The sequence below is a fragment of the Diadema setosum genome, chromosome 14 (assembly GCF_964275005.1).
Source record: "Diadema setosum chromosome 14, eeDiaSeto1, whole genome shotgun sequence".
Taxonomy (NCBI): domain Eukaryota; kingdom Metazoa; phylum Echinodermata; class Echinoidea; order Diadematoida; family Diadematidae; genus Diadema; species Diadema setosum.
This window is the reverse complement of record NC_092698.1, coordinates 24,805,356-24,827,995: the sequence shown is the minus strand read 5'-3', so window position 1 is coordinate 24,827,995 and position 22,640 is coordinate 24,805,356.

Genomic DNA, 22,640 nt, shown 5'->3' with positions numbered 1-22,640 from the left:
AGCAAAAAACAAAAGCAAAAACAAAAACAAGTGTTATTCAGTGATAATTACCCTACCAAATCCAACAAACAAACAAACAAACAAACCAGCAAGCAAATGATGTTACTCAAATTAGATAAATACACGTGTAGAGGGCGCTCTCACATGATTAATAGAAGGCTCTGCCACAGTGAATGAAATAATAGAACTGTACAGTTATTTTGTATTAACATAAAAATACAATGTTGCCATATCTCTCGCCATTCATCGAGTTGCAATGAACTAGAATGTGAAAGGTCGATCCATCCTTCATCACTGAATCAATCTTCTAATCGATTTGAAAGGGAGCACGTAACAAGGTTTTGCGTTTAATTGAAGATCACACATAAGCACATGACTTGTAAAAAAAAAAAAAAACACGACCATTAATGCAACCTGGTGACAACAATATTGCGGCGTGTTTGGAACACTTTAGTAGAAGGAAAGGTGCATGTCGATAACATCTAAATATGGTCAAGTTGATATTGTTTGTCTCTGTTTCGTTGTTGTTTACATGCACTGTACTCCCCACACACGTGCACTCGCACCCAAAGGAAAATTATCATCTAGATGATTATGATTACTTGATCCAGTCTCATCTTGATTCGGCGATGTTATGACACAGGGGGAAAATGGCAATACAATTGAAAACTCACTGTTGAAAAGAACAAAGTGCCATGTGGTGGCTCATAATGAAAAATGACCTATCCGTTTGTTCTTCAAGCGATTTTACATACAATGTAAAGTCTCTCTTTCAAATGGTTTCTACTGTTTACCGCTATATTGAACAAAAAAGACTAAAACTGCACACTTTTTCTCTTACGGTGATGTAAAGAATAATGATATGAAAGGCTTCATTTACATCTCTACACGCTGCTCTGACGTTTTCCGAGAACACATGGGCAAAACGGATATAAATTGGTCTCCATGTTTGATATCATATGAGTACATAAAGTGATGTATGTATTATACAGTATGTCCCCCAAAAATTGCAATCCGATTTTCGCATTGATAGATGGCAATATGATTAAAGGGACCGTATACAGTACTGATTCAGGTGAGGATTCAGGTTTATAACATATTTGGTGATATAATGATAAACCTTTTATAAAATATGAAAGAGCATGTAATATCAAGAAAGATTCAAAGTTTATTAGATGAAAATTGGCCTTGAAATTGGCCTTCAAAAAAAAAAAAAGCGACCGTAATAAAATTGACGGGCCACGCTCGACTTTTATCAGAATCTCTTTGTTTTTCCTTGTTTTTAGATATCTCAGTCGTTTCAAAACCGATTTTTTTTTTGAAATAAAATGTTGATATCCGTAAGAATTATATGCTCTTTAACAATTGGTGGAAAATTGAGCAAAGAAAATGGGATTCCATCGACTGATCGGGATTCGAACCCGAGAGCTCCGGATTGCTAGCCCGGTGCTCTACCGACTGAGCTATAGAAAGTCCTAGTTCAATGTTCGTCCCAGAAACACTAAATTCTCAATGCTCGAATGGTTAGAAGCTATAGCAGAGTGTTTGTGTGTGACACACACGTACACACTTGAACCTGGCATAAACCTGAAGGATAATTCAACTTGGGGATAATACCCCTTTCCCGCTGCCGATCAGATCAACTCGATCAAGCGAGATCAATCCCGATCACCTATTTTTACCAGAGCAATCTCGACCAAAATGCTCGATTGTCATTCAACACGATCCCTTCCCGATTGCTATTCGCTCTTTTAAGCTAGTATCTCACCAACGGAGACGTCTCTGCGACGTCTCCAACTTATCAGTCGCAGCAGTCGCGGAGATGCCTCCAACATAAAAATGTCTTGCGGTCTCACCATGGAGACGTCTCTGAGACGAGTTATGGCAGGTGTCAAAAAATTCAAAATTATGAGGGAGCCGTTGCAGGTACATCTGACATGATCTAGGCAGGATGTCAGCTCGCATATAGGTCACGTGGTTTTTAAAGTAGGTCAAACAGCGTCAAATAGAGTCGCGGAGACGTCACGGAGACGTCTCTGCGACCTCTCACCAGCTTTTCTGGTCTCCAGCAGGTCTCGGCGACGTCTCTGAGACGTCTCTGAGACATCGCGGAGACGTCTCAGCAGTCGCGGATATGACTAGTCTCCGCGACGTCTCCGCGACTGATGGAGACGTCTCGGAGACTTCGCGAAAAATCAAACATGTTTAAATTTCTTGCGACTAACTGGCGACTAATCGGAAGCTATGTAATTTTCAGGAGACGTCTCGGAGACGTCGCGGAGACGTCTCTGCAACTAGCAAAATCTAGAGTCGCGAACTAGTCGCGAACTAGTTTCAAGCCCGGTGGGATACCCCCTTTGCGATCCACACCCGACCATTCTCGACATCGCCAGAATCTCTCCTCGACAACCACACAGATCTCTACTCGAACATCCCAATCTACACAGAATCAATAGACGATCACTACACGGTCAATACTCAATTTCTACTAGATTTCTTAGACCAGTTCGACATGACACGATCTGTGTAATTAACGAGAAGAAACGTGATCGAACAGGTGGGCTTAGATTTTCATCCACGTCCGGAGCATCTGATACATGCAGCATGGACAGACTTCAAAGAAAATCACAACAACGGACTGCGACGATACCGGAAACCGAGATAATAAGTGTGCCTATGGACTTAGATTTTCATCCACGGCCCGAGCATCCAATACATGCAGCATGGCCAGACTTCAAAGAAAATCAGATCGGACTGATGACTACGAGAAATCACCATTTATAAATTATAGACATCGGAATGACGACTACATCGGAGTGATGACCACATTGGAGTGACAACTACATCGGAGCAAGGAGGTTCAAGAGAATGGAGTCACAACCGTCTTATTTCCTTTGCTAGATGTTCGATGCCGCCGCTCAAAAATATTTGAAACATGTGTCAAACAGGATCTGCCGCGCAGATACGGAGACAATTGACTCGTGTCTCATTGCATAATCACCAGCCGCTTTCAAAGGAAGATATGTCTTTGTGATGGTAATTACTTTTCGCTATCCCTTCTTATAAAAGGTAGGTGGTACTGACACGAGGATGCGCGAATAGAAATTGAGCAAAAAATGCTGGAATTAAGATGAAAATTACTCGACTGGGCATACCCGGGCACTAATCTGATATATCTATCAATAAAGAATTATATTTGAAGATTATTCCATATTAGTTTCATCTGTGGAAATTAAGCGGAAAAGTGATAAAACCAGCTTTCCAGGATGGTATAGTTTTAAACATTTTCACATGATACAGCTCTGATTTACACTTTTTGCGCAAATTTCTGGACGGAATTGACTTTTGTTTTACATGCTTTATCATTAAGTGAAATTTTATTTCATTTAATAAATAGATAAGCAAAATATGGCCAACATTATGATAACGTTCAAAATTAATCTTCAGATTGCTCAACAAGACGGCGGCTTGGAACATCGATCATCAAAGGCACAAGTGCACCTGTGAAATTCTTTTGTACATCAATAGAAATCTGTTTGAATAATTACAGCCAGTTGGAACTCCAACTCTTAAACCTCCTTGATCAGCGTGATGACTACATTGGAGTGGGGTCGGGGTAACTCGGCCCACGAGACATCTCGTCCCACCCGTCGAAGGTGGGCCGAGTTGTCCCACCCGTTGGTATCGACAGTGATCGTTAGCGCTTGTCTGTGTTTGAGTTTATTTTGTCTTTATGACGTCTTTTCTAACCGTAATCTTTATGGAATTGTGTTCAGTGGTTTCTTTAAAGAATATTTCCCAACTTTTGGGGGATACAACGACGTAAAAATGAAATTTCAGACGTTTTTATCGCGGTTTGCGATCCCCATAGGCGCACGTTCATTTCTGCGCGGTAGGCTAACTCGGCCCACTAAGTTTTAGTTGCGTTTTGTCAAAAAATCTCCGTTAAACTATCAATTTTATCATGTATGAAGGTGTATTCAGGGTACCTTCAACTAATTTCATCTTCGAGGGAGTTTAATTTCGCGCATGTTTGGCGAAATGTTTGATATTGTTGTTTGCATGATTTCATATTTGCCGTATCCGCACCGCACTGGTCGCTCGCCACTGCAGCTCGCTCACACACACAGTGGCAGAGCTGAGCTAGCAGCGCCATGCCCCACTCGGCGAGGCGAACGGCAGAGGGAGCAGCCGGCTACTCCGTAAACGTCGATACGGATACGGGCGGGTGGTTGAAATTGGAGAAAAAGGCGTCATTTGCTGCACTTCCCAATTTTCTCGCTTGAGTAATTTCTATGCAGTATTCATTTAGCATTTTCGGCATTTTCCTATCCAAAGTCTTGAACTTTGAGCTGAGAGCTAGAGAGGGAGCAACTTATTTGACTCACAACTCAATCGTGTTTTGCTGCAACGTCGCGTGTACTGGGCTGGGCTGGTGAGCTACCACTGGGTTGTGCTGGTGAGCTACCGCCAGCCAATGCCAAGGTACTCTGCTGCTTGGGCTGGGCAAGGCCTATACTCATAGGCAGGGTATAGGACCAAAGGGGGTTGTTTGGCTCTTTTTTTTCTGATTTTTTTTTTGTCTTTTATTTTTTTCTGATTTTTTCCCCCAGGATGTCTCAATAATATGTATTCCAACCTAGTGCAGTTTGCAGTTGTCATTTTGCTCTGTTTTTCTGTCTATCCCTCTGCATCAACGTTATTAATTATTGATACTGAATCATAGGCGTACCCAGGATTTTTTAGAGGGGGGTGTTCAGTGGCGTATCGTGGGTCAAGACATTGGGGGGGGGGGGCGCACCTCATGGAAGCAACATCAGAATTGCATAACTGTACAATTAAATTCGAGCGAGCGGAGCGAGCGAGCTTGAAAATTTTGACATTTTACAGTCCCCAAACTGCCGTTTGTAGCTATATATAATAATATATGTATATATATATATATATATATATATGTATGTATTTGCTTTGGAAATTAAGGGGGTTGCACCGGGTGCAACTGCTGGCAGTTGCTGGCAGTAACATCAGGAGAATGGCATAACGATTAAATGTGAGCGAGCGAAGCGAGCGAGCTTGAAAATGTTGACATTTTAAGTCCCCAAACTGCCGTTAGCAGCTTTACTTTTTCGCTTTAGAAATTAAGGGGATGGGGCGCACCGGGCGCAACTACTGGCAATATTACTGACAGCAACATCAGGAGAATTGCATAACAATTAAATGTGAGCGAGCGAAGCGAGCGAGCTTGAAAATTTTGACATTTTACAGTCCCAAAACTGCCGTTTGTAGCTATATTTTTTCGCCTTAGAAATGAAGGGGAGGGGGCGCACCGGGCGCAACTGCTGGCAATTACTGACAGCAACATCAGGAGAATTGCATAACAATTATATGTGAGCGAGCGAAGCGAGCGAGCTTGAAAATTTTGACATTTTACAGTCCCAAAACTGCCGTTTGTAGCTATATTTTTTCGCCTTAGAAATTAAGGGGAGGGGGCGCAACTGCTGGCAATTACTGACAGCAACATCAGGAGAATTGCATAACGGTAAAATGCGAGCGAGCGAAGCGAGCGAGCTTGAAAATTTTGACATTTTACAGTCCCCAAACTGCCGTTTGTTTGGATAGCTCTATTTTTTTCGCCTTAGAAATGAAGGGGAGGGGGCGCACCGGGCGCAACTGCTGGCAATTACTGACAGCAACATCAGGAGAATTGCATAACGATAAAATGCGAGCGAGTGAAGCGAGCGAGCTTGAAAATTTTGACATTTTACAGTCCCAAAACTGCCGTTTGTAGCTCTATGTTTGTCGCTTTAGAAATTAAGGGGAGGGGGCGCACCGGGCGCAACTGCTGGCAATTACTGGCAGCAACATCAGGAGAATTGCATAACGATTAAATGCAAGCGAGCGAAGCGAGCGAGCTTGAAAATTTTGACATTTTACAGTCCCAAAACTGCCGTTTGTAGCTATATTTTTTCGCCTTACAGAAATTAAGGGGAGGGGGCGCACCGGGCGCAACTGCTGGCAATTACTGACAGCAACATCAGGAGAATTGCATAACAATTATATGTGAGCGAGCGAAGCGAGCGAAGCGAACGAGCTTGAAAATTTTGACATTTTACAGTCCCAAAACTGCCGTTTGTAGCTATATTTTTTTCGCCTTAGAAATTAAGGGGAGGGGGCGCAACTGCTGGCAATTACTGACAGCAACATCAGGAGAATTGCATAACGGTAAAATGCGAGCGAGCGAAGCGAGCGAGCTTGAAAATTTTGACATTTTACAGTCCCCAAACTGCCGTTTGTAGCTATATTTTTTCGCCTTAGAAATGAAGGGGAGGGGGCGCACCGGGCACAACTGCTGGCAATTACTGACAGCAACATCAGGAGAATTGCATAACGATAAAATGCGAGCGAGCGAAGCGAGCGAGCTTGAAAATTTTGACATTTTACAGCCCCCAAACTGCCGTTTGTAGCTCTATTTTTGTCCCTTTAGAAATTAAGGGGAGGGGGCGCACCGGGCGCAACTGCTGGCAATTACTGGCAGCAACATCAGGAGAATGGCATAACGATTAAATGCGAGCGAGCGAAGCGAGCGAGCTTGAAAATGTTGACATTTTAAATCCCCAAACTGCCAGTGGCAGCTATACTTTTTCGCTTTAGAAATTGAGGGGAGGGGGCGCACCGGGCGCAACTGCTGGTAATTACTGACAGCAACATCAGGAGAATTGCATAACAATTAAATGTGAGCGAGCGAAGCGAGCGAGCTTGAAAATTTTGACATTTTACAGTCCCAAAACTGCCGTTTGTAGCTATATTTTTTCGCCTTAGAAATGAAGGGGAGGGGGCGCACCGGGCGCAACTACTGGCAATTACTGACAGCAACATCAGGAGAATTGCATAACGATAAAATGCGAGCGAGCGAAGCGAGCGAGCTTGAAAATTTTGACATTAAGTCCCCAAACTGCCGTTTGTAGCTTTTTTTTTTCGCTTTAGAAATTAAGGGAACGGGGCGCACCGGGCGCAACTGCTGGCAATTACTGACAGCAACATCAGGAGAATTGCATAACGATTAAATGCGAGCGAGCGAAGCAAGCGAGCTTGAAAATTTTGACATTAGTCCCAAAACTGCCGTTTGTAGCTATATTTTTTCGCTTTGGAAATTAAGGGGAGGGGCGCACTGGGCGCAACTGCTGGCAATTACTGACAGCAACATCAGGAGAATTGCATAACGATTAAATGCGAGCGAGCGAAGCGAGCGAGCTTGAAAATTTTGACATTTTACAGTCCCCAAACTGCCGTTTATAGCTATATTTTTTTTCGCTTTGGAAATTCGGGGGGGGGGGGCGCAACGGGCGCAACTGCTGGCAATTACTGGCAGTAACATCAGGAGAATGGCATATAACGGATAAATGCGAGCGAGCGAAGCGAGCGAGCTTGAAAATTTTGTCATTTCACCGTCCAAAAATGTATATTTTTTTCGCATTGGAGGGAGGGAGCGCCCGGTGCGCCCCCTGAATCCGCCACTGGTAGTCAAGGGTGTCGGTTTACCTGTATGTTCATGATTGGGGGAGGTATGACCAGCGAGGGGGCGTCGAAGTGACCAAGCGGGAGAAGGATGTCCAAAATCTGCACTTTGTATAGAGCATCCCCTAATTTGTTTGTGTTTGTGAGTGTGTGTGTTTCATATAGATGGAAAAGTTAGGAAATAGCCAAGGTCAAGTCTTATTATTGGCAATGCAAGGCATTTTAATATAGAGTAGTATGTAAAGCAACACTGCAAAATCAATGATCAAGCTTTGATAGCAAAATGTGTACAACCTATCAAACATTGCGCAACATTGCAGCGATTCTTTTTGCCATTCCGATATTCTGAGTACACTGCGCACATCCTGCGTGTATTCAAAATGCCAACCAGGAATCACGCTGAATCACAATCTTTTGTCGTCTCCGGGCTTTTTGAACAATGTTATACCTCTTTAATTATATGGTTAAAAGAAATCTTAGAAAAATATCTTTTTTTTTTCTTGATCATCCTTTCATGTCGATTTCAAAAGCAGTTTACTAACCCTTGAATTACCATTTTCGTAGGTTTTTTTTTTCTTTCTTTTTTCTCTTTTTTTTTAAATCAGCGGATGGGGGGGGGGGGGCACCGTAGTTACGCCACTGTTCCTAGACCTAGATATCTAATGAATTTTAGGCGCAATAAAGTCATCCAACCACAATTTGTAGACTCACACTCAGTTATCTTTCAGTTTTAACTTTCAGTCATTGAAAAAATTCATATCTACTATTACTAAAGATTACCAAGTCCATGTGCTATTACTAATTACATTGAGTAGCAAGTAACTTGCTACTCCCAGAGCTTCCAGAGCTTGCTGCTTCCAGTAGGCTACCATACTGACTGTACTTGGTAGTCAGTGGCGTATCTAGGGAAAACGGCGCCCGTGGCAACCGCGAAAATTGCGCCCCTAATTTCTGAAAAAGTGTTCAACCCCAACCCCATCCCGGTAGGGACTTAAAAAAAGTCCTCATGATAAATGCTTTTTGAAGCACTTAAGAGGGGTCTTTTGAGGGTGATTTAAATGTATAGGCAACCCTAAATTTTGATATAATTTGGCGAGCGAGCGCAGCAAGCGAGCCGAAAATTTTTATATTTCAGCTTTATACATAACATGGAATTCTTGTCATTTTTGGTTATTAAATCTTCGAATTACAATTCTAATCATAGTGACGGCCTTATAGATAACGATTTGTACCAACAGTGTCCAACCCCATCCCGGTAGGGACTTAAAAAAAAAAGTCCACATGATGTGCTTTTTCAAGCACTTATATAGAAGGGGTCTTTTGAGGGTGTTTTAAATGTAATAGATATTGAAGAATTTTGGCGAGCGAGTGCAGCGAGCGAGCCGAAAATTTTTGTATTTCAGTTTACAAAACATGGAATTCTTGTCATTTTTGGTTATTAAATCTTCGAATGACAATTCTAATCAAGATATAGTGACGGTCTTATAGATAACGATGTATACTAACAGTGTTCAACCCCAATCCCATCCCGGTAGGGACTTAAATAAAGTCCACTTGATATGCTTTTTCGAGCACTTAAAAGGGTTTTTTTGAGGGTGATATAAAATCTGATAAATTTTGATAAATTTTGGCGAGCGAGCGCAGCGAGCGAGCCGACAATTTTTGTATTTCACCTTACAAAACATGGAATTCTTGTCATTTTTCGGTTTATCTTACAATTCTAATCAAGATATAGTGACGGCTTCATTATGCCAACAAACTAAGGACTTGGAAAAATACTCTGAATTACTACGAGTGAGTGAGCCGAAATTTTTATATTTCCACGTCATCATTACGTTTTGTTCTTCTTATTTTTTTTTTTTTTTTTGGATAAATTTTGGCGAGCGGGCGCAGCGAGCGAGCCGAAAATTTTTATATTTCTGCGTTACAAAACATGGAATTCATGGAAACCATGTTTTGTTTTTATCTTGTTTGATTTGGTGTTAAATAAATAAATAAAAGCGGTAAAGACAGCTTTTGTTTCATTATTTTGTCAACATCTAAGCATTGCTGAAGAGGGGTGTTGAATAGCTCAAGCACCTCCCTTTTGCCCAAGGGGGGTGTTTGAACACCTTAAACACCCCCCTTTTGGCAAAGGGGGGTGTTTGAACACCCAAAACACCCCCCCCCCTCGGTACGCCCTTGTACTGAATTAAAACAACAGCAACAAACAAACAAACACAAACACACACACATAAAAAAAAAACAATTTGGATGCATGCTGTAGCGTTGGCAATTATCATTTGTCTCGGATGACACTATTCATTATGTTGGGACACTGCTCCTTAATTTACGAATATGCAACATTTGTGAAATAATACGAGTTTTAATATGTGAAAATGTCACCTTTTTGTGTACTGAAATGATTTACTAATACTATGATGAGGTCTGTTTTCAAAGTGATATTTATTCGATTCAACTATATAATTGCTAACAGAAATACTGTTGTATATAACTGATTGACAAATTGCCCCACATCGACATAAATGTTTATGTAAATATGATGATTTATATATAGATAATTACTTACGTCGATGTAGGGCAATTTGTCAGTCACTTGCAATAAAAACATCTCGATGGAAGAATTTCATGAATTTGAAGAAATACTGTTATACTGAAATGCATGGAATATAACCTTGTAACGATCTATGAAAGCAGCAGATAGTTTTTGTGTTACCAGGTATTTATTATTTTTTTTTTTTTGTGTGTGTGTGTGAATAAACCCACCAACTGCAGTATATTGTTTACATATTTGTGAACAATACCCACTGACTGCATTGTCACCTCGTAAAACTTCATTTATTACATACTTACGGGGCGGTAACGCTTCAGAAAAAAATATGACTGGATTCGAAAGATAATGAAGACTTTAACCATTCACTATCCTTCTTCAAGTATAACATTGATTGTCCTAATATGATTTTTTTTTTTAATAATATGTCCTATGATGACGACCCTTACTGATATGGCTGCTGTGTAATGAATTTATTAGCAGTGGACCAGTGCCACTAAACATTTATATCTTGGCCACCAAAATTTACGTTCTCTTCTGATGTCTTCACTTAATCTCAAAGTGTCCAGTAAGTGACTGCAAAGTTCTGTTAGTAAAGCAATGATAAATTACATTGTGAAGTATATCTATGTAGCAAACTAAGTTATTACTTTATCATTGAATTGTCATAGACTGCACCTTGCTACTAACAATGAATACTATTGCCCTGAAATTAATTTTACATTAGTATATATGTATGTTCTTTCTTTCTTTTACACCCAAGTATTACTTCTCTGGCAGGATAGACCAGTAAACTCTGTGGTATTGAATTGCATGCAGACTTAATATGCAGGATGGATACTGCTGGGGCCTGGTAGGGGAAAAAATGATCAGGTAGGCTCTGAGATTGTAGTACTAGTTTTGGAACTACATTGTATTAAAGATCAAAAGTGGGAAGTGTTTTTTGTAACACCTAGAACTTTCGACAAAGCTTTTTGGCTAATATTTCACATTTTCTCACCTGCGCCTAAAATAATAATTACCAGTATGATGGCATGTAGGCCCAAGGTGACACAGCAAACTTGAATTTGTTGAGCTTCTTGGCTATTTTATTCTTTTCATTCTCAGATCATTATATTTAGTTCAGTTTGTAATTGTATATGGTTATAGGTTGACACACATTCTCATTGACCTGTATGCTATTTCTTTTTATCGCCCTCATTCCTTTCCCATTCATGTGTTCATCCCTTTCACACCACACCTGATCTTTTGTTTAACATTCCATATTAAGTTCGGTTGTCCGAACTTAAAGGGAAGGTAAACCCAAAGAGCAATGTGGATTGAGTGAAAGCAGCAACATTAGTAGAACACATCAGTGAAAGTTTGAGCAAAAATCGGACAATCGATGCAAAAGTTATGAAGTTTTAAAGTTTTGGTGTTGGAACCGCTGAATGAGGAGACTACTAGAGGATATGACGTATAAGTGGACAACGATACAAAGAAAATATAAAGGATATTCAACAAAAATTCACTTTTCTAGAATTATGAAAGAGCAGTGGACCAACCGCTTTCAGAAAGCAGGGGGAATAATTGCTACCCTTAACATATGTCAATATCAAGTTGATGGAATTTGTAATTTTCATGAAAAATGGATTTTTGTAGTATTTTCTTTATATTTTCTTGATATTGTAGTCCACTCATACGTCATAACCTCTAGTAGTCTCCTCATCCAGCGGTTCCAACACCAAAACTTTAAAAATTCATAACTTTTGCATCGATTGTCCGATTTTCTTGAAACTTTCACTGATGTGTTCTACTAATGTTGCTGCTTTCACTCAATCCACATTGTTCTTGGGGTTTATCTTCCCTTTAACTTCCCTTGTCGAGTTGGCCACTACATTGGGATGTTCGACAGTGACATAGGAAAAGAAGAAGTTCTCACCTCAGCTGTATTGTGTAACTTTAGTTTGGTGTTGTTGTTTTGTTTAGCTTCCCTTTTCAATTTGAATTGACAATTGTATACTTGTATGTATATGTGTACGTATATATTGTTTGTTTGTTTATTGTTCTTATTATTTCCTGTGATACAGTTGTACCGTGACACAATATGTACTCAGTTCTATAGCGTCTTGAGTATTCTTTTTAGGTAGAAATGAGCGTTTTATAAGAGTCTCACTATTATTATTAATATTATTGCAATCAGTGGAAAACCAATGATATAAAAAAGATCAACAAAACACCTAACAATAATGCTAGAGCATTTTGTGACCAGGAACTAATTTTCTGTGTAACTTTAATTTGTTGTTGTTGTTTTGTTTAGCTTTCCATATTTGTAGTTTACTTTTCAGACATACCCCTAATGAATTCTCCACATTTAGTTTTCCACACAACCTAATTCTCTCCACTCACCTCCACACCTACGTCCTCATGAATCTTTTGATCTCTTTCCATTCATGTTCAACTTCACCTCATGATCACCTACCTTTATTTTCCATTGGTTCCTTCGGTCCTCAGGTGAAACTATTTTCCTCCTTGCGTTTTGGTTGATTTGTTTATCTTATGATTTGAATATGTAAATTAACTACCCTGGAAAAAGTAAGTGGGTAGAATTGAGAAAGAGTCTACCACAGGAACTGACCAAGAACAAATCTGCTTTCTTCAGCCCCTACAGCTATGGTGAATATTCAGTTTTGAGAGAACATTGTCTGGTTTTGTGGAGTGACTGAGCATAATGTTGGACACCAAGATGAGTGTTACAATAATGCAACATTTCATAAAGTGTATCTGGATTGACATATGTACAACAATCTCATTTCCTGCAATGCACCTCTCCTGGGGCAGAGTGCATTTATTGGCAACTATCTGGTAAACTACATGTATGTTGTACAGGTAGGTCAAAAGGTTGAAAATCTAGAAGAAAGCAAACTATCAATTGAAGTACAATGTAGGCCTATTAACTGAAGTTGGCCTATCCTGAAGTCAGTGTCATAATGGTTCCATGACATTTGCTCCTGCCACAATTGTTCACTTGAAAATTCTGCATGCTAAGCCAAACATAAATTCTGTGAAGAAACATTACTCTAACCCTACTCCTCACATCAAGCTTAACCTACTTGTCACCACCATCACAATTCTAACCTTGATCCCAAGTCCTTGGAGAAGATAATACCAGAGCAATTGTTACGGGGAACAGGAACAAATGTCGTGTATACCGTTATAACACACTATAAAATGTGTTGGAATTAAATTCACATTTTATGAATGCACACTATTCACTGATGATGAAGTATAATTACTCTAAAATTATGTTTTTGTCATATATGTTTTTTAATCCATAGTACAGCACTACTTGAGACTTTTTTTTTTTATTAAAGATATCAAATTTGTGTACATTGTACATCAGTGTAGCTATGCACACACTAGTTCTATGTAAATATGAATTCGGAAAAAAAAAAAACCCAAATACTGGTGTGCAATTCACATGAAGTATGCAATGTTTCAAATCAAATCTAATTTGACACTTGACAAACACATTCATCACGCATAAGAAAAGAGTGTGTTGATGGAAGAGAGAAAGAGAGACGTGGAAAGGAAGCAGAAATATTGGCAGTATATAGGTGATTATAGAGCCAGACAATGAAGAATCATAACAAAATACAGAACTTTACAATTCAGTTGTGGAAAGAAAGTTTGTACACTGATGATACTTGGTAATGTGATAATTGAAAATGAAAGTATTATTTCAAGTCAAATGAGAATGTTCTGTTATTCAAGAAAAAAAAAATAGAGAGAAAATAATAGATATTAAAATTACCCCCCCCCCCCCCAAAAAAAAAAAACAACAAACAAACAAACAAAAAAACCCAAACATACTTTACATGCTCACATTGATATTATTCAAAATTTGCTGCGATCTTGCAGTCTTGGAAAGAGCAGTATATTGTAATCAAGGGCAGGGCAACAGTGGAAAGGATGCAATGGCCACAAAACAACAGATTCTTTCGTGAAGGAAGATGAGAGCTTATAATATGCATGACCTTGCCAATGCCTACCAGTGCATGTTGCAATGTTTCTTTTGTGACCCTGCATGACTGCAAATCATGTAACACTTTGAGTACCGTACTTGAGAAGGAAGACCATTTGAGAACATATTCATCTTTGCTGCTTGTTAATAAAAAAAAAAAATGTGCATGAATTCAACAGTATGAGTGCAGGACAAGCAAGGATTTGAGAATTTTATAATCAGCCTTAATTTGTACAAATAAATAAACATTTAAAAGATTAACACATATAATAGGGCTAAGGCATGAAAAGATTAAGATATGAAGTCCAAGTTTGGTCCAATAGATCATCACAGTATACATAACATAGCTAGAGGGAAGGAGAGATAGACACTGTATATATATATAAAAATAAGACTACAAAAAAGAAAAAGAAAACGAACTTGACAGTTGGCCATTATCGTGCAGGTACAGGTGGCAGAGGATTTTTCTCTTGAATTAGGGTAAGGATTCCCATGGCAAAAATGTCCATGTCATCAAAACAAAAACAATTCCTTTTTATTTTTGAAAGTACACACAAAAGTATAATTATAAACAAGGCCAATCCAGCAAGCACTACATTTAATTTTCATTACCGGTTTCATGATATCAACCATTCAACCAAACCATTCATATCTACAGGTCAAATAACTGACCACTGGATATCAAACAATTTATTAATTAATGCCCAGACCCACCCCTTTGACTTTTGCTTGTTTCTATTGAGAAAAAAAAAGTAACATTTATTGGACAGAAATAACTTATGAATAATATAAAAATCAGCAACAACAACAGCAACAACAAAAAACAAACAAAAACAAACAAACTATTTAACAGTTAACTGAGCTGGGTAGAGCTTAGGAATAGTTTTGTGAATTATCAACCTCCAAAATCAAATGCATATGACCTTCATGTAGTTCACATCGAATGATCTGCTACATAATTTGATTTCACATAATATAGAGAAGTTGGAAGTGCAGCAAAAAAAAAAAAAAAATTCAACCACCGTAACCTACTAACGGAGTGGGCGGCTGCATCCTCTGCCGCTCGCGCCTCGCGCCCCGCGCCCCGCCGCGCCTCGCCGATTAGGGCATGGTGCTGCTAGCTCAGCTCTGGTGAGCGAGCTGCAGTGGCGAGACCAGTGCGGTGCGGATACGGCAAAGATGAAATCATGCGAACAAATATCAAACATTTCACCAAACATGCGCAAAATGAGTTATTTAAAATAGTTTTGCTGATATTCCGAAGTTCCGAAATTCCGATATTCCGTATACTTGTTAATCGGAAAATGAAATAGGATTCGTTAGTTTAATCCGAACATGTGTGGCGTTGTTCCGAAGGTTCATTCATCCGAAATGAAATTAAGGTTCTTTATTCCGCAGATTCGTTAACCTGAAAATGAATGGCGTTTGTTCTTCCGAGAAGTTAATACAATTTGTTTATTGAATTTCATTTTAGCGGGAAAATGATGCGCACTAACGAACCTTCAAAAGACTTTTCTTTTTTTTTTTTTTATTTACGGTACGGATTTAACTAGCCTTCGCACTATTACACTATTTTCTTATCGTTTTATACCGGTAGTTTGTTGCAAATCGTACACGTACGCCAATGAAACTTAGTCCCACACGTACACAATACAGTTTTTCTTTCCTTTAGATCTTGTTTTGGTACTGCATTCATATTTTTGTGTACGTTTTGAAATGGTACAATTATTTCCATGTGTTCTTTGTACAAGATGTGTTAAAAATAACCAGAAAGCACTCCGACGTACTTCATGTCAGAAATGGGTGCATATATCATGTTCAGGAATCCCCGTGAGTAGATACAATGATCCCAATGAACTGTTCTTAAACTGGGAGTGTAACAGATGTTCTTTTCAACATCTTCCCAATTTCATTGAACTTAACTCGGAAACTGTCCCAGACTGCAATTTACTAGATAAGTCAGCAAACTCTGGTGAAAAGAGAGATCCAACCCTTTGGTATGAACAACTTTCTGAGAAGGGAATCAAGTTTGTTCATTTGAATATAGTTAGCCTCGTGAAATATCATAAGGAAATTAAACAAATCATGACTGAGAATGAAATACATGTATTTGCCCTGAATGAAACTGGACTTGACTCTTCTATTTCAGACAGTGAAATCGGTATTCCCCATTATTCTTTAATTCGGAGAGACAGAGACAGAAATGGAGGTGGTGTCGCAGTCTATGTTCATGAATCTATTCCTTTCACCTTGATAACCCATGATTCACTTGTCAACCTGGAAGCATTGTGCATCAAGATCTGTCTGAAAAACTCTAAACCAATATTATTTTTAAATTGGTATAGACCTCCAAAATAAAAAAAAAATCGATCTCTTTGATCATTATGAGGATTTTTTAAATTCTGCGAGTAGTCTTGTTGGCCAACTGGTTATTATGGGCGACACAAATTGTGATATTATGAAGAAAACACCCGAAAGAAATATTAAGGTTTATAATCAAATTAATAGTGTATATTGTTTGCAACAGGTTAAAGGGATCGTACAGTTTTGGTTGAGATCTAATTTCAGGTTTCTAACATTTTTGGTGACATAATGAGAAACTTCTTATTAAATATGAAAGAACATGTAATTCTATGAGGAATTCAACGTTTTTTTGACGAAAATTGGTTTTGAAACGGCTGAGATATCCAAAAAAGAGCAATTCTAATAAAGTGTGGGACCCACACTTTATTACGATCGTTTTGTTTTACTTTGTTTTTGGATGTTTCAGTCATTCCAAACCCGATTTTCATCAAATAAACTTTGAATTTCTCTTAAAATGGTATGCTCTGTATTATATCATATGTGTTTTCTCGGTATCTCGTAAAAAGTTAAAAGCCCAATTTTCATCTCCACCAATACTGTACCATCCCTTTAATAATGAAATATATACAAGAGTGACTGAAAGATCAAGAACACTTGTTGATCACATGCTCACGAATTATTCAGACAAAGTGAAATCATATGGTGTAATTCGGAAAGGCATGAGTGATCACTATATCAGATATAATATGGTATGGAAATGCAAACATACATCACAAAGTGAGACGTATGTAACCTTCAGAAAATCACGAAACGTTGACATGGAAGCTTTCAGGTCGGACTTACGTAAACAAAATTGGAAGAAGGTAGAAGAATTCAGTGATATAAATGATTCAGTTGATATATGGGAAATGTTGATGAAGGTTGTTAATAAGCATAATTATTATGCCTGTTAAGACGAGACGAGTACGAAAAACTCCCTCGCCATGGATGAATACTACAATAGTAAACTGGTTGGTTATATCTGTTGAATGTTATCAAGGTGTAACAACTTACCACGATGAATTTTCAACAAAGTCATGTTGTGTTACATAGAAGTACTAAATACATGAAATACGTGTTTTGTGTTAATACGAGTAATTATTCAGGCACTGCACTTTACATGCATGGATACGATTTCATAAATTGTTGGGAAATGTCTTGCTTCAATATCTTTACAAGTAGGCAACAACAGTAACTATTACAATGCAGCTAGCCCATCCAAGCTTCAAGAGTAGTAACCATCAGAATGAATTCCATTTTGATTCTTTTTACCGCTATATGCTCCTTGGTTCTCAGTAGCGTCATTTCAGGATAATTGAGATGCATTATCTTTATTTTCATATCCCGGTTTAAACCTCATCTTCTTTGAAGATTATACCCATGAAAGGCATTGTTTTATTGTTTTACTAAAGGGCATTGTTTTCATATACACATTCACACACACATGCTTTTTTGTTTTTTCCTTGATATTTATTGATTTCATTCAAATCAGTCATGAATCAACCCATTCTGGGTGTAACATGAACAACAAAAAAATACAATACAATTCAAAACAAAACAAATCCCTTTTTCAATTCATATTGCAAATAATCTATCTTCAACATAGATAACTCTATTATGAATCTATCCCACTGATAATTCCTTTACGAGAAAGTATTGACATGAAATTATATGCCAAACATATTATATACCTTGAATATATTGAATCATGTAACTCATTCTCACAAGACCATATACATGAAAAAAACTAAACAAAAAATACATCATAAAACTCTGGAATGAAATCATTCATAAAAAACAATTCGCTTTGCCATTATCTTAGAAAGCATCTTATAATCCGTATTTAACAAAGTAGTCGATCTTTAATTCTTTATATATATAAGATATATACCTTGTTTTTTTTTAGACGTTTCTAAACAACCTTTCTCAAACGCTTCATTAAAAACTACAACCAATAAACTTCCGATCTGTGGTCAAAGTATAAGGTAAAATTCATCTGTAAAACCATCATTTCATCATTTCCAGGCGATTTATCTAATTTCATACTTTTTAATGACTCACAACATTCTTCTTTAGCAATTTTTCCTTCACAAAAACTCATACTTGCATCACTTAATTGAGGAATAACCTTATAAAATACACTTTCTCTAAACTCATCACGCACTAATACATTTTCTGAGTACAAATTTCCATAAAAATCTCTAATCAATGGCATTATCACATCCTTCTCTTTAATCACCTGTCCTTTATCATCACACATTTCCCGTATAACTGTTTTCTCTTTATTCAACTTAAGCAACTGCTCAAAACACTCTTCATTCTGTTTGCCCTCTTCATACCAAACCACTCTTGACCTAAATTTCGATCCATCCGTACACACATTATACAATTTCTTCGATTCATTTTTTTTTTACTCTCTATATCCTTTGAAATTTCACCACTATCAAGAGACGACAGAAGATTTTTCTCCAATATATCTATTTCATATTCAAGTTGCTGTATACATAATCTTCTCTTCTTTGTTTTTTTTTTCGAAAATTTCATTGCAAAATGTCTCATTTTCATCTTTAAAAAATCCCAGAAAGAAGATTTAGTATCAAATTCCGTCAACCACTGTGATTCAATACTTTTTATTTCTCCATTCATTCCCTGTACGAATTCCTTATCAAAACACAAACTATTATTAGATTACCAATATGACTTCCCATAACTTTCATTTTATCGAATAGGTTTCAATTGAAAAAAAAAAATCTAAGAATGATCAGGTGCATTGATGATATCTCACATGTTCGTACTAAAATTTCCAAACCCTTTGATATAAACCAATAGTCTAAACGACTTTGAACCTGCGGAGCAATTTACCTGAAAGTAACATTGGGTTCCGTTTCCCCCATATATCAATCAAATTCATTATATTTCTTTAAAAACACCTCTAATTCTTAGCTAACATTATTCTCAAATTTGTACTTACAACCATATAATCCAAATCCTTATTCATTACTATACATTGAAATCTCCCCTTGAACGAATAATGCATAGAATATAAATTTGATAAACACACACACACACACACACACACACACACACCCATACACCTCAACACGTCTGCCAAAAGATTTGAACAATTAAATAAACTCATGGCTTGTACGGAAATGAAATAAGATGACATTTTGGTTACTGCATCATATGGCGTAACTCACTGTTGCATCCCCCCCCCCCTCTCTCTCTCTCATCTGATAGCCATAAAGAGAACGCACCATGGGGGCCGGCCTTCAGTTGCCCTGGATATATCTCTAGTCGGCAAACCAGTTTAAGATACAGTCACAGACTTGAATGAATGCACGTACTATACAAAACTTAATCATGAGCTAGTTTTATCGAAACATCTCTCTTGGGAACCAACAAGCCATCAAACTGTCCCTTGAAAATATTTCATTTTAGCGGCATTATCCTAAAATAAATCTAACTTCTTTCTCATTACCTGAAATCTCGTCTCATTCCTCACAACCCTGATTCGTAAGTAGTACATGCATAAGTCCTTCTAAAGTATTATTTACGCCAAAGTTATGCGTTCAATAACATTCAGTTTGAAAATGGGGCATTATCACTATTTTTTTTTTTTTTTGGATGCTAAGCCAGCAAATTAAGACTAACGCACACTATGTGGATGTGCTTTCTTGCAGTCCCCGTCTTTCTGTATGTCACTTGTGTGTGTGTGTGTGTGTGTGTGTGTGTGTGTGTGAGTGTGTGTATGTATGTATTATCGTTTTTGCCACCACATCTTCTTGGTACCCACGGTTTAATGAATATTGTCTAGGGTGCAATAATTCATATGCTATTCCTAATTTATGTATCTCCTGACCTGCTCACAATCTGTTCTTATAATACAAAACCTACATTATTAAAGTTACACTTATACTGTAGCTGTACATGAATATATTTTAGATGATATGATGTCTACATATTATCTAAGTGATCAACGTTTTACAGGATTTTACAAATCTTTTCATTGTCATATTTATCTATTTTCTTTTATCAACCCTTCAAGGTATATGCATTGCTTTCCTTATTATTCGATACATCTGTACAACATACAGAAAATACTCAACAGGGATTCAGGCTACTTTTTTTTTTCTCCGATCTTCGGTTCAACAATCGGAAGAGAAACAGACGGAGAAGAGAATCACTTTCGTTCGTTCGTTGGTGCTTATTTTGCTTCTCAAATAAAATCAAATAAAAATTTAACTACATCTATGTGACAAATTTGTACCAAATATAATCAAATGACAAAGGAGCAACAAAATACTGGCCAAAGAACAGTTTGGATTTCGACCTTTTTACTCAACTGAATTAGCTCTTTTACACACCCTTACAAATCCTTGCTTCACTTGACAACAGAGAAACCGTAATTGCCTTGTACGTCGATCTAAGTAAAGCTTTTGATTCGCTAGACCATAGCATTTTGCTGCACAAACTGAAACACTCTGGTGTTAGAGGTGTACCCCTCAGTTGGTTCAGGGATTATCTTACAGATCGTAAACAGTTCACATGTATTAATGGCACAAACTCTAGTACTTTACCTTTAACGTGTGGGGTGCCTAAGGCAGTATTTTGGGCCCTCTTCTTTTCCTGGTATACAATAAATACATCAACATTTTTACGATTCATTCTGCATGCAGATGATATAAATATATTGTTTTCACATAGAGATGTAAATACTTTGTATAGTACTGTTAACACAGAAATGATATACGTTCGTGACTGGCTCCGAGCTAATAAGCTACAGATAAATGTTGATAAGACAAAATATATGATATACCGCTCTAGCAGAAGTTTTCGACAAGATGTTTCATTGATTTCGTATTCAGAAATTAGATAGATGATCGAATATTGATCAAGTCGATAGTATCAATTACCTAGGAGTTATTATTGATGATAAATTGACTTGGACTAAACATGTTAATAGTATTCATGGGAAAATTAGTATCTCTATCGGTATAATGCATAAGCTCCGTCCAATACTGCCGTTACATACTCTTTTTATGTTGTATAATGCCTTTATCTTGCCTCTTTTTGATTATTGTAGTCTTGTATGGCCTGGAACCAGCTTAACTAATTTGCGTCGTTTATTTGTTCTACAGACAAAAGCAATTCGAATTTGTTCAAACGCCAACCCTCTTGACCACACCGCTTCACTTTAAAAAAAAAAATGAATACTCTCACACTGTCTGACAGTGTCTCAGTCAAACTTGGTCTTTTTATGTATAAATATTCGAATGCAATTTTACCTGATATTTTTTATGGTTGTTTTACACTGAATTGTACATCACACAACATTGAAACTCGAAATAAGGATAATATTGTGCTGCCATTTTGTCGCTTGAGCATTAAACAAAAAAAAATTCTATTACATATAAAGGTGCCAAGTTATGGAATGATTTAGATTCAAATTTTAAGAATGTATCCACTCAAAGTGCTGTAGTCTAGATATAAAAAAAAAAAATCTTTTAACTGCCTATTGAATTGTATCAATCCATCTTTGTTAGTAGTTGTTCTGTCTGTTTGATTTATTTGTGTAATGTAGTAGCATATGTCTTTTATTTCATTTTATTTGTCTATGTAATCTATAGCTGTCATTAAGTATACTCTGAATGTAACTCTGAATCTGCATTTGCATGTATATTCTCATGTATCCAACTCTGCTACAAAGGGGATCACTTGTCTCAAGCCTTTGGCTTTCTTTGTGAACTCCCCGACACATTTTACACTATATATTTCTATTTTTATGATTATCAATAAAGTGAATTGAATTGAATTGAATTGAACACAAAAGTTCAGTTTATACTACATGCATAACAAAAATCTTTGTAAAACATTTATAGGTACACATAATACAAAATTAAGGCAGTACATAAGGCAGTACACTTGGCTTGGAGTGGATGAAAGCTCGCCCACAAAATTGCTATAAAGGTTGGTAGAAGCCGTAATCTCCTGCTATATGATGATAGACTGCTATCTGTACGTAAAAAATATTCTGAATGGTACTCTATGAGTCACTGTGTACGAAACGCATTTCTTACCAAAAAATGGTTACAAATATAACATGTGAAACGTATGCTTTGTATCATGTTTTGAACTTCTTTTGGATGGAAATGAAATAATCATTGAGAAAAAGTGGGTATCCTGCTGCTTAAAATTTGTTACAAGTACATGAGTGAATGAGGTGGA